This window comes from Apium graveolens, chromosome 8 (genome assembly GCF_009905375.1).
Source record: "Apium graveolens cultivar Ventura chromosome 8, ASM990537v1, whole genome shotgun sequence".
In the NCBI taxonomy this organism is placed as follows: Eukaryota; Viridiplantae; Streptophyta; class Magnoliopsida; order Apiales; family Apiaceae; genus Apium; species Apium graveolens.
This window is the reverse complement of record NC_133654.1, coordinates 201,485,996-201,503,442: the sequence shown is the minus strand read 5'-3', so window position 1 is coordinate 201,503,442 and position 17,447 is coordinate 201,485,996.

Sequence of the window (17,447 nt, the reverse complement as noted above, 5' to 3'; positions counted from 1 at the left end):
AATACGAATCTCGATTTACAATTTGTTGAATTCCTTGGCTAATTCTTCGCATGAAGTTAACCAATTCAATCTTTCTTTCCTGCTCAGCGCATCTGCTACAACATTTGCTTTCCCTGGATGATAACTGATCGTGACATCATAATCTTTAATCAATTCCAGCCATCGAAGTTGATGCATGTTCAATTCCTTTTGCGTAAAGATATACTTCAGACTTTTATGATCCGTGTAGATTTCGCATTTTTCACCGTAGAGATAATGTCTCCAAAGTTTCAACGCAAATACGATCGCTGCTAATTCCAGATCATGAGTGGGATATTTCTGTTCATGAGGTTTAAGTTATCTCGAAGCATATGCGATGACGTTACCATGCTGCATCAATACACATCCTAGTCCGCGATACGAAGCGTCGCTGTAATTGACGAAATTTCCTTGCTCGTCTGGCAATACTAGTACCGGTGCGGTTACTAACCGATTCTTTAATTCTTGGAAACTTTCTTCATATTTATCATTCCATACGAACTTTTCACTTTTTCGAGTTAACTTGGTCAACGGCGTTGCTATTTTCGCAAAATCCTTGACAAATCTTCGATAATATCCTGCCAATCCCAAGAAACTTCAAACTTCTGTCGGTGTCTTTGGTCTTTCCCAATTTAACACAGCTTCAATCTTCGCTGGATCGACTTGGATGCCTTCTCTACTGATGATATGTCCTAGAAATTGTACTTCCCTTAACCAGAATTCACATTTTGAGAATTTCGCATACAGTTGCTCTTTCCTCATAATTTCCAAAGCTATCCTCAAGTGTTCTGCATGCTCTTCTTCTGTCCTTGAGCAAATCAAGATGTCATCAATGAATACAATCACAAATTTGTCCAAATACCTGTTGAATACTCTGTTCATCAGGTCCATAAATGCTGCTGGTGCATTGGTTAAACCGAATGCCATTACCAGAAACTCGTAATGCCCATATCTCGTACAAAACGCAGTTTTGGGAATATCTTCGGCTTTAATCTTCAATTGATGATAGCCTGATCGCAAATCTATCTTCAAAAACCATGCGGCTCCCTTTAGCTGATCGAACAAATCGTCAATTCTCGGTAAAGGATACTTGTTCTTGAAAGTGAGTTTATTCAATTCCCGGTAATCGATGCATAATCGCATGCTGCCGTCCTTCTTCTTTACGAACAACACCGGTGCACCCCATGGGGATACACTAGGTCGTATAATGGCTCGGTCTAGCAGATCTTGCAGTTGCGTTGATAATTTTTTCATCTCGACTGGAGCCATTCGATATGGAGCTTTCGAAACTGGTTCTGTGCCTGGTGCTAGATCAATCGTAAACTCGATTTCTCGATCTGGCGGTAACCCTGGAAGCTCGTCTGGAAAGATGTCCGGAAATTCACACACAACTGGAATATCTTCTATCTTAGGACTTCCTTTCTCGATATCTAACACGTAAGCTATGTACACCTCACAACCTTGTCGAAGCAATCGTTTAGTTTGCATTACGGTGAGAAATTTCTTCCGCTGTTTTTTGCCCTTAAATATTACCGTTGCATTTTCCGCAGTTCACAGTTTGACTTTCTTATTCGCGCAATCTATCTGAGCATTATGACAAGCTAACCAATCCATTCCTAAAATGACATCGAATTCTCCTAGCTTAAAAGGAATCAGATCTACCGAAAAATAATGTCCGACTATTTCTACATCACACGCAGGACATACTTGATCTACTGGAACTTGGTCGTCATTCGCTAATTTTATAATTAACGTCTCGCCCAACCATTCGATTTCACAATGTAACTTATCAAGAATTTTTTCAGAAATAAATGAACGGGTAGCTCCAGAATCAATTAATACTTTTGAACTTACGGAATTCACCAAAAGCGTACCTACAATAACACTCGGACTCTGCACTGCTTCTTTCATTGTCATGTTAAAAGTCCTTGCTTTGGGTTGATTAGGCGGCGGCGGAGGTAATTCCAACACTCTTGGAATACTGGCTGTCATAGATGGTCCTTTGCAATTTCTAGCGATATGCCCTTTCTTTCTAGACTGGAAGCAAGTAATTTCCGTTGTTCTACCCACCGAGCATTCGTTAGAGTAATGCCCTTTCTGCTTACATCGATAACACGTTACATCCCTTTTAATACATACACCGGTATGCTTTCGATTACATGTCTTGTAGTACGACACTGGAACTCTGACCATTCCCTGCTGACTGGAGGCTTGGAAATGATTACCTGCTTTCTGTGGACCTTGTCCTATCCTTTTAAAATTCAAATTTGCCCGGGCTTGAAATCTCGGCTTTCTACTGGAGCGGTCTTGGAAACTTCTCTGTCCTTTATCTTGCTGAGATCTTTCACTTTCGCCTTCAATAATCAAAGTTTTCTGGACTACGGCGGTATACGTTGTTAATTCAAAAACTGCAACTTGGCCACGAATCCATGGTCGTAATCCTTCTTGAAATCTTTGAACTAGCTTCTCTTTAGTATCAACCTATTCTGGAACAAACCTAGCCAACTTAGTAAATTTGGCTTCATACTCTACCACGGACATATTTCCCTACTTCAGTTCTAAAAACTTAATCTGCATTTGGTTCTTCACATAGCGAGGAAAATGCTTTTCTAAAAACAACTCTTTAAACCTATCCCACACAATAACCTCTTCACCCTCTAAAGCCTTTTTAGATTCCCACCAATAATTTGCCTCTCCTTTCAACAAGTAACTAGCAAAATCAGTTTTCTGGTTCTCACCTATCTTTACTAGTGCAAACGTTTTCTCTATTTCTTTCAACCAGGTGTTAGCTTTAATAGGATCAGTAGACCCTTCAAATTCTGGAGGTTTAACTGACTGAAACTGCTTAAAAGTAACAACAGGTAATGTTGGTGGTAATTGAGGCTCAGGACGAGGTGGCTGCTGTAACATTTGTTGATGTATCTGCTGTTGCTGGTGCTGCATCTGCTGTTGTATCATTACCATCTGTTGTTGCATCAGATGGAATATTTGGTTCATGGTTTCATTAGTCTGACCTTCAGAATTGCTGTTAGAGGTCTCAACCCTAGTCTTTCTTTTTGGTGCCATCTTCTTCTGATAATAAAATAGGTGATATTTCTTTAACAGTTTAATAAACAATTGATAGTAGGTAAGAAAACAATTTATCCGGTGTTAATAACATGATTTATATCAAGAAAACAGTTGCTGAATATAAAAACTGGAAATGTAAGCAGTTAAATAAAATGGTTGTTCTCTTTTTTTTTCAACGTTATAATATGAGAAATTGTAAAATAATAAAGTGAAAGTAAATGATGTAAAACTGTAAAGACTGAAATTTAAATAAAAGAAATTTGAAAAAGTTCAGTTCATATATATGTGTGACACCAGCCTCAGGTGTAAATGCTTGATACAAAAAGTCTCGTGCTACTGGTAATCACTATGGCTACAAGTCAAACTACCGCTACAGGTCAAACTACTACTACAGGTTAAACTACTAGTACACACTACTCACTAAGTTATACTATGCTGCCTCTATATACATCTGTAATCTGAAGTCACTGTCTCAAACTCGTCACTGTCTCAAAACCCAGGCGGAATACGCCTAAGCTCCTCTCTAAGTGTCTGAACCAAAGTCTGTGCCAAGCGGAATATCCTGTAGAACTCTGCGAAAGAAGGTGGTCCCTCATGGGTCAAATCATTAAGCTCCCAAGTGGCACTCATCAACACTGACTGCAATCGCTGTCTCATATAGTAATCCGGCTGTAGGGCCGCTAACGGTCCTCTGTCCCTCTGGTCAAACAGATGCATGATCACTCGACACTGTGCCAGCCAATACTCCACATCATCCCTCATAACCCTGTACTCATGGTATGGTACCATATACGGCTGAGCAACCTGACCTACTAACTCCTGTGACGGAACCCTCGGTACACCTGCACCCTGCTGTGGTAAACCTAATTGTAGATCCACATCATGCTCTCCCATCCCCTCGACCGGAATCATCTAAAACACATCCGGCTCTGGGGCATGCACTGGTATAGGTGGTAACAATGGTGGTGGTGGTAACTCCTGCTCAATCCCTGGTATAAACTGATGCTCAACTGGTAAAGGAACCATCGGCTCAAAGAACTCAAAGGGATCAAACATCTCTATGGGGTCATGGACTATCCCCTGTACTGGTGGTACCGGCTCCGGTGGCAATGGTGGTGGAGGTGGTAGAGGAGGAATCATGTACTCAGATACTGGAGGTATAACTGGTGCTGCTGGCCCGGTGACTGTCCTCTCAGAAGACGCAGAATAACCAGAAGATGCCATCTGATAATATACCAAAGAAAAGAAAAGGTCACTAAATAGTCCTAAGATTTATACTTCCTAATTTAATCTGACCTACATCCTAACGCTATTCTTCCTATTTGACTATTCTTATCCTATGTGATCTCCCTATCTTATCTTAACCCTAATGTTCTTGTTTTCAGGGACCAAACCTACAGCTCTGATGCCAAACATGTAACGCCCTCCAGACCCGGGGTATAAGTATGGGGGTTACTAGCTAATTACCAAACCTGTACAATCTAATTAACAATTAATAAAGAAATGAAACTAAACCCCTTTAACACTAACAAGGAACTTTTTAGGTTGAAGTATGAAAACAAGAACCACTAACTACTTTATTACAAACCAAATTTAAATTCTCACAAACTCTCTTCATTACAACCCATTGTCTACTTCATTTTAAACTAAGTTCAACTTTTATTCAAACACATACACTATCTATCAACACTCCACCTGTTCGGGCAACTCAAAGCTTTCTTCCTGGATTGGGATCAACACCTTGGGTATGAGAGGATCCCGAGGCTTGACCCGCTTCTTTACCACTCGAGTCCTGATGGGTTTCATATTCCTTCTTAACTGAAAACAATAAGGTGAATAACAACAAAAAGGGTGAGCCAAAAATTGCTCAGCAAGTCCACAAAATATAAACAGTGTTAAAGTATTTTAAATGAATTCATAATCTCGGGTATATCTGCAAAGATATAACCCCCACAAGAATAGAAAGAACGCCATTACTGGCGAGTACAAATGAACTAAACTGGACACAAGTTCGCATCTATATTCTGCTGATCAGTCAGAATATAATGCACATCTATATCTCAATATATAGATCCAGTCGGGTCCCCAGGCACTACGGCCCATGTCGAGGCACCAGTCATATCCCGGTCCTCAGGATTAAGACATACTCAATCCCAAAAATTTCATTATCCAGTCCATCGCTTAGCAACCGGTACAATCGGTATGCTTTGATATATTCTAAACACCAGAATATATCAATCTCAATGTATTACCAATGAAATATGAACAAAGGAATAGCAAGTGTGTATCAATGAGTAAGAACAAGAATTAAAAGAGTGCAACAGTGATAAGCATCTGAAGAAATATCACTATTCTAAAAATAGAATAGGGGAAAAACTTGCCTTCTGCGTGACTCACTGCAATTAGATCACTTTCGTCTATCACCTACTCGACCTGCCTTGCTGGCTTAGCTTCTGTTAGCAAAATAGACTGGTTAAGTCATTTTGTACTTTAATTGCATCTTGAATTGACTTCACACCTTTCCTAACACCTACCCATGCGTTTATGACTGACTCCTGTATTACTTATTAGCAATTAAGACTCAATTAACCATATAATACACATAAGCACATAAGCACATAATCATTTTTATAGGTAAAATAATTTGTAGAACCAAAATCGACTCGTTGATCGCTCAACTGATCGTTATTTGACTCGTTTCCCATTTTTCCGGAATTTTTCGGACTCGTCTTGGCACGCATTTCGATTGATAATCAACAATTAACAAAATCAACTAATTTCTAGAGGAAATTAAACTTTAATATTATTTTTAATAAAAAGAATTTATTTTTCTGAGTCAACAGGCTTTCTTTTTACTCGAACCGGACTAACGGTTTAATTATTATCAATTAAACACTGATAATTCAATTTATTATTTATTATAAATAATTATTACCAATTTTTAAAACTCAAAAATAATTTTAAAATCATTATTTAAGATAAATCAGAAGTAAAAATGATTTTTCTATAATTTTTGGAATTAAAATAAATTTATTATGATTTATTGAAAATTATTTGATTACTTATCAAAATAACTAATCATTTTTAAATAATTAATAAATAGTTAATAAATAATAAATAAATAATAAATAATTAACAAAATATTTCAATCTGATTTTTAGAAAATAATTCAGAATTATTTATAATATAAATCAATTAATTAAATAATTAATTAATCAAATTTTAAAATAAATAAATCTGATTTTTAAAATTAATAAAAAAATAAAATTAAAATTAAAATTCCAGAAACATATGTCAGAAAACAATTCCTGACAAAATCAGATCAAACCCGGGTTGCAAATCGGGTTGCAACCGTGTCACCAAGAACATTCCGGGTCGGGGATGAACTCACCGGAAAATTTCCAGATTCCGGTGGGTTTCCCGGACTCCGGCGACTCTGTTCCTGGCCAAACGGACACCGTTTGGTACCGTTTTTGATCCAAAATCATTCCAAATTACTCCCCTAATCTGTTTCAGGCCAAAATCGACCAAAAACATCCCAGATACAATTTCTCTGATCAAAACCGACTTCAACTCCGGCCAAAAACCCATCTTTTGATTCTGTAAACCAAACTCAACGTTCTATAGTGGAAATTAAAGCTATGAACACATACAATCAAAGCCCTAAACTTTCAGGAACCAAAGATTCACAGAAATCATCGAGTTGTGTTTTGAAAATCTGACATAAACATTCTGCATTCCATTCGAACTTCTGATTCTTCCTTGTTAACTTAGTCAATGGCGTGGCGATTTTCGAAAAATCCTTGACAAATCTTCTATAATACCCTCCCAATCCTAGAAAGCTTCGCACTTCCGTAGGTGTCTTTGGCCTCTCCCAACTCATAATCGCCTCAATCTTTGCCGGATCTACTTTAACTCCTTCATCTCCAATGACGTGCCCCAAAAATTGAACTTCCTTTAACCAAAACTCACATTTAGAAAACTTGGCGTACAACTTCTCTTGTCGGAGTATCTCCAATGCTATCCACAAATGTTGCTTATGTTCTTCTTCCGACTTTGAATAAATAAGGATGTCATCAATGAATACCACTACGAACTTGTCCAAATACTTTTTAAATACCCGATTCATCAGATCCATAAATGCTGCCGAGGCGTTTGTCAATCCAAAAGGCATTACTAAGAATTCATAATGTCCGTATCTTATCTTGAATGTTGTCTTTGGGATATCTTCTTCTTTGATCATTAATTGATGGTATCCTGATCTTAAGTCAATCTTTGAAAAGCACTTTGCTCCTTTCAGCTGATCAAATAGGTCATTTATTCTTGGTAGCGGGTATCGGTTCTTAATCGTCACCTTATTCAACTCCCGATAATCTATACATAACCGCATACTTCCATCTTTCTTCTTTACGAACAAGACAGGTGCTCCCCATGGCGATGTACTTGGACGTATCACTCCTTTATCCAACAATTCTTTTAGCTGGCTCGCCAACTCTTTCATTTCTGCTGGTGCCATCCTATATGGGGCCTTCGAAACTGCTTCTGTGCCCGGAGCAAGGTTGATCTCGAACTCGATTTATCGATCTGGCGATAAGCCTAATAGTTCGTCTGGAAACACATCTGGAAATTCGTTAACTATGGGAATACCTTCTATGATGGGGTTGCCCTTTTCTGAATCCACTACATAAGCTAGGAACGACTCACAACCTTTTCTAAGTAACTTCTTAGCCTGAACGATTGTAAGAAACAGTTGCTCTTGCCTCTGTCCCTTAAATACTACTTTTTCTCCACTCTTCGTCTTTAAATACACTTTCTTGGACTTACAATTAATCTGGGCGTTATTCTTCCCTAACCAATCCATACCTAAAATTATATCGAACTCTCCCAACTTGAAGAGTATCAAGTCGGCTGAAAACTTATACCCCGAAATATCAATCTCACACTTCGGACAGAGTTGACTCACAGGAATCTTCTCTTGGTTCGCAATTACCACATTTACTACCTCGTTCATAACCATTTTATCACATTGAAGTTTAACAACAAAAGTTTCTGATATGAAAGATCTCGTTGCTCCCGAATCAATCAATACTTTAGCTTTGACATTATTTAGTAAAAGTGTACCTGCTATCACCTCAGAATTCTGAAAAGCGTCCTTCATTTTCAAATCGAATGTCCTTGTTGTTGCTTGCGGAGTTGTTGTAGGTGGTGGAGGTAATGCCAATACCTCAGCTGGCATGTTTGCACTGGTACTTGCCACATTCATCAGAGCTTTAACTGGTCCGGTTGTCTTGCACTACCTTGCTATGTGTCCAGTCTTTCCACACCTGTGACATGTAACTCCTGGCTTCAGCATCTTACACTCGTTTGCCAAATGTCCCTTCTGGTTGCACCTATAGCATGTCATGCTCAGCTTATTACATACTCCGGGGTGCCTTCTTCCACAATGCTTGCATTTCGGTCTCTGAAATTTGTTTTCTCCAACTTGTCCTTGGCTTGCCTGGTTGTTCCCCTTTGATTCTTGTCTTTTGCTCAAATTTCCCTTCTTTTGAAAATTTCCGCCCTTATGGAATCCAATCCTCTTTATATTCCGATCTTGTGAATTTCCGGCTTCAGACTTTTCTCCATAAAATGAAACCTTTCTCTTCTTGTTATCCCTTTCCTTTCTTGACTGCATCCCATTATTCTCAATCAGAGCAGCTTTCTATATTATGCCTGCATAAGTATCAAGCTCAAACATAGCCACTCTATCTCTGATCCAAGGCTCTAATCCTTGTTGAAATTTCTTTGCTTTTTCCTCCTCACTGCTAGTATACTTTGTCACAAACCTTGACAATTCTGTGAACTTCTTCTCATACTCCAGTACAGACATATTCTGTTGCTTCAATTCAAGAAATTTAAGCTCCATCTAATTCTGCATGTACTTAGGGTAATACTTTTCCAGAAATAACTTCTTAAATCTTTCCCAAGAAACTTGTTGATTTGCTTCCATAGCTTTTACTAATTCCCACCAATAGATGACTTCACCCTTCAAGAAGTAAGTAGCATATGGTGTCTTCTGATCGTCCCCTAACTGTACCAACTCAAAAGCCCTTTCCATTTCCTTAATCCATGTGTTATCTATTATTGGATCAGTGGTATCATGAAATGCAGGTGGGTTCACATTCTGAAAAGCCTTGAAAGTAACAACTTGTCGAGGTGGTACTGGTGGATCAAGTGGTTGGTGTGGTTCACGGTTATCTTGGTTTTCAAATCGTTGTTGAAGAGTTAGTTGTTGTTGAGCTATAGCGTTTGTTTGCTGTTGTAAGATTTCCATTAATCGAAGAATATTTGGATATGTGGTAGAAGTGGTTGTTGGGTTCTTCTTTTTGGGTGGCATAATCCTGAAATAAGAGTTACGTCAAAATAGGTATGAATAATGAAATAATTCGAGGGTGTCGCATGGCACTCTGATTTACATATGAGGTCAAGTTTCAAATTAGTCAAATATGGTGATGCATATAAAGGCGTAAGATAACAGTTGAAAGAATATGGAAAGATAGTGCATAATAATTGAAATTTAAAGGTCACAATACATCAAGATTAGGATAAAGTCTAATTCTAGGAATAACATGCTTATTTAAAGGAAACAACTGGGAATTGTACAAAGTCCGATAATACAACAACATGAAAGGTAGATAATGGAACGAACTAAGGCTCCACTCCATCGGAACGGGGCTTGGTAGTCTTCTCCTCTCGAAGCGTCTTCACAATGCTCTGGAGCTCATCCGCCACCATCTGGATGATATACTGACTAGTACGGTCTCGGTGTGATGGCATTTCCTCAAGCTTAGTGTTGACGTACTGAACCAAAGTCTCAAGTCTCGCAGTCATCTACTCCTTAGGCTTCCCTTCATAGTTTTGACTGTCCGGATACATTTTCTTTAATCGGTCTATCAGTCGGTCGTACTTGCCCTGAAGCATGTCAAACTCGCGCCTCAACTCAGCATACACGGAGAAAGCAATAGTGTCGTCCGACCCAGAGCATGACGAGGAGTGCGCCCTTTGCTGACAAACCAATAAGAGGAGCATTAATAATAAATTTACTTAACCTACTCTCTTGCATATTATCTATAACCTATACATATATCCTGTAACCTATTTGGGCTGTCCAGGGACTCTAAACCGTAGCTCTGATACCAAAACCTGTCACACCCCCCAACTTAAGAATACATAATATATAACTATTACAATATTTAAAAGAAAGTAAATACAACTGAATCCAAGATCTTACACTTTAGGGTTTGGAACAGCCCAACACTACTAACTATTACAACTGGTTTTAATATCGAGTCCTCACACAAAACTATCTCTTATTCTACCTGAGCTCGGACATACGCATCGACATCACAAGTCTTACGTGCTGTCTGCTTGAATCTAACCATAGCTGCTAGCTGTAATATCAAGGTTAACGCAAGTAGTGAGCCAAATGCTCAACAAATGCTAAACAATACGATACAAAACATAAATCGAGATATATATTAAATAATGACAATGCGAAGATATAACTAATAATAACAAGAGATGAACTTTTGGGTGATGGCATCATTTGCTTGTATCAAAAACGATTTTATGACGCTACGGATTACAGCCGGTGATCAGTCGCGAAGTAATCCTGAACCTCGCTCGGTTCTAAAACATTAATGGGATCCCTAGGCAACTTTTAAGCCTACAATATCAGTGTGGAAAGGACTTGTGTCTTAGTCTAGATCCACTATTTAAAGAAAACATTTATCCCCCTTTGGGACTGAAAATCCAAATTTTAATCATTTCAAAAACTGATGCTGATTGATAATAAAATTTGTTAAACAGTAAACATCTTTATCAAGGGATTGTAGATTGACTTGAAACACTGGAATTATGTTCACTAAATCTTAGGGCCATGATCCACTAGATTTTACTCTATCAGGGTAATTGAAAGGTTTCCATTTACAAGAATTTTTACAAGGAGATTTAGTAAGGTTATTGGATAATATGAAAGAGTAATGCCAAACTAGGCTTAAAGCAATGGTTTTAGACAAGGTATAGGTATTAGAACATCAAGAAGATAAGAATTATTGGTTACAAGTATGATAGAGGTGTTAAGATATAAAGAAAGTGATCATTAGCTTAAGGTATTCAGGATGTCAAGCTTTAGGGTAAGGATAGGGTTATCAAACAATCGTGAACGACTTTAAAGAATATCTGGATTTTAGGTATCAAGATAAAGTTTCTATCGGGGTTCTTACAAGAGTTAAATCAAGCATCGGGGTGTAAAATCAAGATTTCTCAGTAATCAATAGCATGTTAATCAAAAGGATCAATCAGGTATTATAACAATTCTCTATTTTATCATGGCATCCCGATTATTTTGGTATACTAGCATGGTATGATTTTTGATCTACTTGTAATAAGTACTTGAGGGTTCATGGCATTTCTATATAATATGAAGATAGATTTAAGAATCACTTGGTCCGGGTATAACAAGATAAATCAGGATACTCGCATCATGTATATAAGAACTAGTCATCACATATTCGCAGTGTAAACTAAAAAGTAGGTTGAATCACTTGCCTTGAGAAGGCTGGACTGGACTGGACTGGAAAGTAGGAGCAACTGGAAGCTTTACTCGACCTTTATGGCAAGTTTACCCTCGTCTCGAGATCCTACACAGTTAATAATAACCTCATTATAATATATTCTCACCAACGCAACATATTTACAACCCGAAATTAAACACAAATGGCACTTAGGCTTATATGCACGCAATTTATATTCACCTTATAAACATAATAGTACACATAGCCACATATACTCACATACCATATTTTAAATACCAAACAATATCACACACACACACCATATTGCAACACTAGACTTGGATGATCTCGTTCCACAACTTAAGTCACTTGATCGCTAAACTAGACAAAGTCTCCAAATTTTGGCCTCCTAACTCGATGTGCCTTTACTAAACTATCCAAAACCTATTGACCCTCACTTGGGCCTTTCACTCTAATGGCTTTATTCTATCTTGAAACTATAGTTGTCAACCTAGGACTCACTCATAAATGCTCTAAAACTATGTGGTAAGTGAAGGTGCTTACTAAGGTAAATTTCAGAATGACATATATGGTTTCTTTAGTGCATTAGACACTCTTACACCACAAGTTTACCTCCAAAACTTCTACACTAGACTCTTCTGATCATAAGGAAACTCCCAAACTTAATGTGGCTCAAGGGCCTAGCTTGGGCCTCCCTAGGCCTAAGCTTAAAGTCCATGGTTCTCCTATTTTTCTGGGCAGAAAAGGTCCTGACTTGAACTCACTTGTGACACATTATTCTAACTCAAATCCTATGAACTATGGCTGGAAAAACTCCTCTGACACTCCCTCTAACTAAGGCCCAATAGGGCCTAATGAGGGCCTACCTATGACATGGTCAAAACTTCCTATTTCTAAGTTGTAACAAAACTGTCCCCTGCTGGACAGATTTTGTGATTCCACTCGTGCACCTAACCAAACATCTTACAAACCTCCAACAAACACCTAAAACCTATTATATACTCCTATTTCTAGCTTCTGGTGTCTTGGGCCTCAAAGTGCACAACAAATGCTCATTCAAAACTTTCCCATAAACTAGTGCACCAAATCTGGAAAAAATGCAAACACTAACTAATCCCTTTCCACGACTCCTACTTACTAACCAAACATCCAACCTTTACCAAAGAAAACCTAGTGCATCAACATCCTAAAATAGTGCCTCAACAGGAGTGGAGATCATCCATGCCCTAGAACACCAACATGCAAATAAAAATATAACATGCAACTCATGGAAAACACTTAACAAGTTTTTGGCTAAAACATAGAGTTTAAATTCTTGTAAATTCGACTTGTACCTATTACTCATCCTTAATAATCATGAAATATATCTTCTCTTAACTATTATTAAGAAATATATCATGGAAACAATCTATTTCAAGCACAAATAATTCGAATTTATAGATTTTTAAACATGAAAACATGATTTCGAGAATAGTAGCATACACAACATGGTTGATCATCATATTAGCATCTTAAAACTAGCATGCATGGCTAAACATGATTATATAGTGAAATTTCAGTAGCATTCTAAGGTTTTTAAAGAATGGTTTCTCCACAAAACACTTAGTTAAAATATATATAAAATGTATCTCATAGAGAGCTCTTGAATTCACAAGAACCAAGAGTTTCTCTTTGGAGATCACACAAAAGCTACACATGCAACCATGAAACTTCATCTCCCAAATCACAAAACTCTTGGGAAGTATATAAAATAAATGTAGGTGGAATAATTACACTAGGAAAGATGAGAAATGGGATGGAAAAATAGAAGGGAGTGGGGAGGGGGTTCTCCTCCGAGAGCAAGGAGAGGGAGGGGGAGGAGAGAAAAAGAGAGGTGAGTTGGAGTGTGGAGTGAGTGAAATGATTTCTCACATTTTGTTTTTGGTTTTATGCCTTTGATTGACTAAAAAAATGAGTGGAAATGAGAATGTACAAGAATACCCTCTAGCTAATGTTAGGCCATTTTGCATGCAAGGTTAATGTGGTAATTTGGTTAACAACAAGTGAGTTAGTGGGGTTGGAAAGGTCTCCTTTGCCCTTTAATAGAATGGAAGAGTGATTTGCATGCAAGGGTTTCCATGTAATTTGCTAATTATAACAATAAATTTTTAACGATTTATTTTTATAAAATAAAATACAAGTTCAAAAATTATAAAATTTATACCATAAAATAACTTGGATTTTTAGAAATTTTATAAGATCACTTTTGAAATTTGTGAATGAAATAACTTTTAAAAGAAATTTTTTCCAAGGTTTAGAATATTCCTTATAAATCAAAAATAGGGGAAATAAATAAACTTTTGCTTTGAAAAATCATATTCTACATAAAACAATTTATAATGCAGAAATTTTCATTCACACAACGTACAATCATTAAGTATATTTACATTCGGCTCTAATATTATACAAAGTTCACAAATAATATTACACAAAATACCGGTCGTAACATGCTTCACTTGGGCATTCCATCAAATAGGGACCTTCTTGATTGTACTAAAAAAAATCACGTCTTCTTGTCTCAGATTCAGACATCTTATCTCCAACTAGTCTTGCATATAATTTGGAAAATACTTCTCTAAAACATCTCCGTAAACTTCTCCCAGATTATAACTTTTCCTTCAAGCAGCGCCTTTGAAGATTTCTACCTATAACTTGCCTCAACCTAAAGGTAATAAGTTGCGTACTACACTTTTTTCTCATCCTTAACTTCCGCTAACTGGAATGCTTTTCCATTTCTCTCAACCATGACTGAACTGTAATCGATTCTGGCAATCCTGCAAACCATGGGGGATGCACAGACTGAAAATGTTTGAAGTTCTCGACTTTAGGGGCTACATGTTGTTGCAAAAGTTGAACAAGTTGGTTCATCATAGGAGTATCTTGGTTTAGTTCTTGGTCTTGGGTTTGAGTTTTTGATTGGTGGTTTGGTGATGTGACAATTCTTTACAATCTTGATTGAGCAATTATTTAGTAATACGATAGCATGGTATATATAACAATAAAGATTCTTTTTGAAACCATTTGTGGGTTTTAAGATTTACCCACTTGCACATGCAATCCTGATAGGGATAAATAAATTATGATTGTATTATTAAATACTGCATTAATTGTACAATTTGTGGGCTGCTAGACCCAATAAAAAGATATATGATACTCAGACCAGAAAGGTTAAGCCTGATGGACCAGATCAGGCCTGATGGAATAAAAAAGGCCCAAAAGCCCTGATTATTAATTAATTTCGTAATTAATTAATAAGGGACAAAACAGATGTTGAAAAGAGTCCCGATAAGAATATAAATCCTTGGAGATTAGCCTCAATGGGACCTAAAAGGATAAGGAATCAATTTCCCACTATCTAGGACTCCAAAGTCCATTCTAACTATGAGACTTGCCCACCAAGTCTCCTATACCAAGTCCAATTCAAGGACTCCCAACATCTATATAAGGGGTCTCACCCCCACCAATCAGAACTACGTTTTTTGGCTTGATTCTCTAACTCACAGAGATACGTAGGCATCTCGTAAAGGCAGAATTAAGCTACGAAACACGAGAGCAGCCATTAAAGGCCTTGAGCTCCTGAATCTTAGTAATAAATACAGCAAGTAATAACCTTAGCTTTTTATCCATAACATTTGGCGCCGTCTGTGGGAAGGCAACAACAACCATGGCGAGAACACGGAGAACAATTGGAGCTCTAGAGGAAGGAACACCATTAGAGGCAACCCAGGTGATTTCATCAACCGTGGAGGTTCCTCCCCATTCAACTTATGCATCTACTCAGGGGGAAGCCCAGACAGGGGCAACTCATCCTCAGCCACAAGGGACAACTCCCCCGACTATTCAAGGTACGAATCCTCAAGTTCAACAAATACATATACCTGTGAATTCTCGACCCGTCGGGTATGAATATTCAACTATTGTTACTACTAACCCCCCTTATGGGATGCCCCTTCATCCTGAGGTTGGAGGAAGCGGATATGCTGGGCGAAGCAAAGCACGAGGGCGGTCGCCCCCCTATATACGAGGTTTGGATCCTATCCCTGAGGATCGGGAATTTTCTGGTCCATACACTGAGAGAGACTCCGAATCTTCGGATGATGAAGTGGCCCCGAGAAGGAGGCGTCCTGGAAAAGAGCCAATGGCCGATGGAAGGCAACGCCCCCAAAGCACCCCAGGGGCGAATCCCCAAGAAGTGCGGGAAAAGATCAGGGCTCATGAGGCTGAAATCCAAAGGCTGAGGCGGGACTTGGAGGCTCACCAAGCCACCAGAGCCCACATACCTCCTAGGGGGAGAAATCCTCCTCCCATCATAGACCTGGATGGTCCGGTAAGAAGAAGGGCTGCTGTCCCAAGAACTGATCCAAGCAATCTCCTTCCCCTTGGAGATCCTGATGATCCAACTCCACCCTTCACAGAAGAGATAATGAATGCCCATATCTCAAGGAAATTCAAGATGCCCACTATCAAAGCCTATGATGGCACGGGAGACCCCGCTAATCATGTTAGGACATTCTCTAATGCACTGCTGCTGCAACCCGTGAACGATGCTATAAAATGTCAGGCCTTTCCTCAAACCCTGTCGGGTATGGCTCAAAGATGGTACAGTCGCCTACCCCCAAATTCTATTGGATCATTCAGAGAATTAAGTCAGGCTTTTATTAAGCAATTCATCAGTGGAAGAGTCCATGAGAAAAGTTCAGCATCTCTTATGAGTCTTGTGCAGGGAGCTAAGGAATCCTTAAGAGATTACCTGAATCGTTTTACAAAGGAGGCTTTAAAAGTCCCAGACCTTGATGATAAGGTAGCCATGATAGCACTGCAACAAGGAACTAGGGATGAGTTTTTCAAGATGTCTTTGGCCAAACGACCCCCTGAGAGCATGTTGCAGCTCCAAGAGAGGGCAGGGAAGTATATCAAGGTTGAAGAAAGTATGAGGAAGACCGTAGTAAGTAATGAGCCCACTGGAGGCAAGAAACGAAAAACTGATTTGGAGTATATCGCTAAGGATAAATATCCTAGAACTGAACAAAACCCTGATTCAACCCCCAAGAAGGGAGGACCTGGGCAAAAGTTCACTGAATACGCTAAGCTGAATGCTCCCAGAAGTCAGATTTTGATGGAGATTGAGAAAGAGAGATATTCGCTGGCCTAAGCCCTTGAAGGCTGATCCCGCCAAGCTAGATAAGGGCAAGTATTGCAGGTTTCACAAAGATGTTGGCCATGACACCGATGAGTGTAGGCAGTTGAAAGATGAAATTGAGTTTTTGATTCGAAAAGGAAGATTGAACAAGTATACTGGAGATGGAGGAGACAGAAATAGTAATGGAAGGAAGAACTTTGAAGATCGTAGGAGGGACCAAGATGATCAGGGGCGGAATCCCCAACCTAGAGGACCAGTTATAAACACCATTTATGGAGGGCCGAGACCTCGAGGGCCTGTGATAAACACGATCTTTGGAGGTCCAACTGCTGCTGGATTGTCCAAAAATTCCAGAAAGGCATATACTAGAGAGGTTATGCATATTGTTGGAGAAGCCCCGAAGAGGGCCAGGACAGAAGTAACATTGGCTTTTGATGATTCCGACCTAGAGGGTGTGAAGTTTCCCCATGACGACCCGCTGGTCATAACGCCGATAATAGGAAATAGCCCGGTTAAGAGGGTCCTTGTGGATAATGGTGCTTCTGTGGATATCTTGCTCCACGACACCTTTCTAAGGATGGGGTATAACGACTCCCAGTTGACAC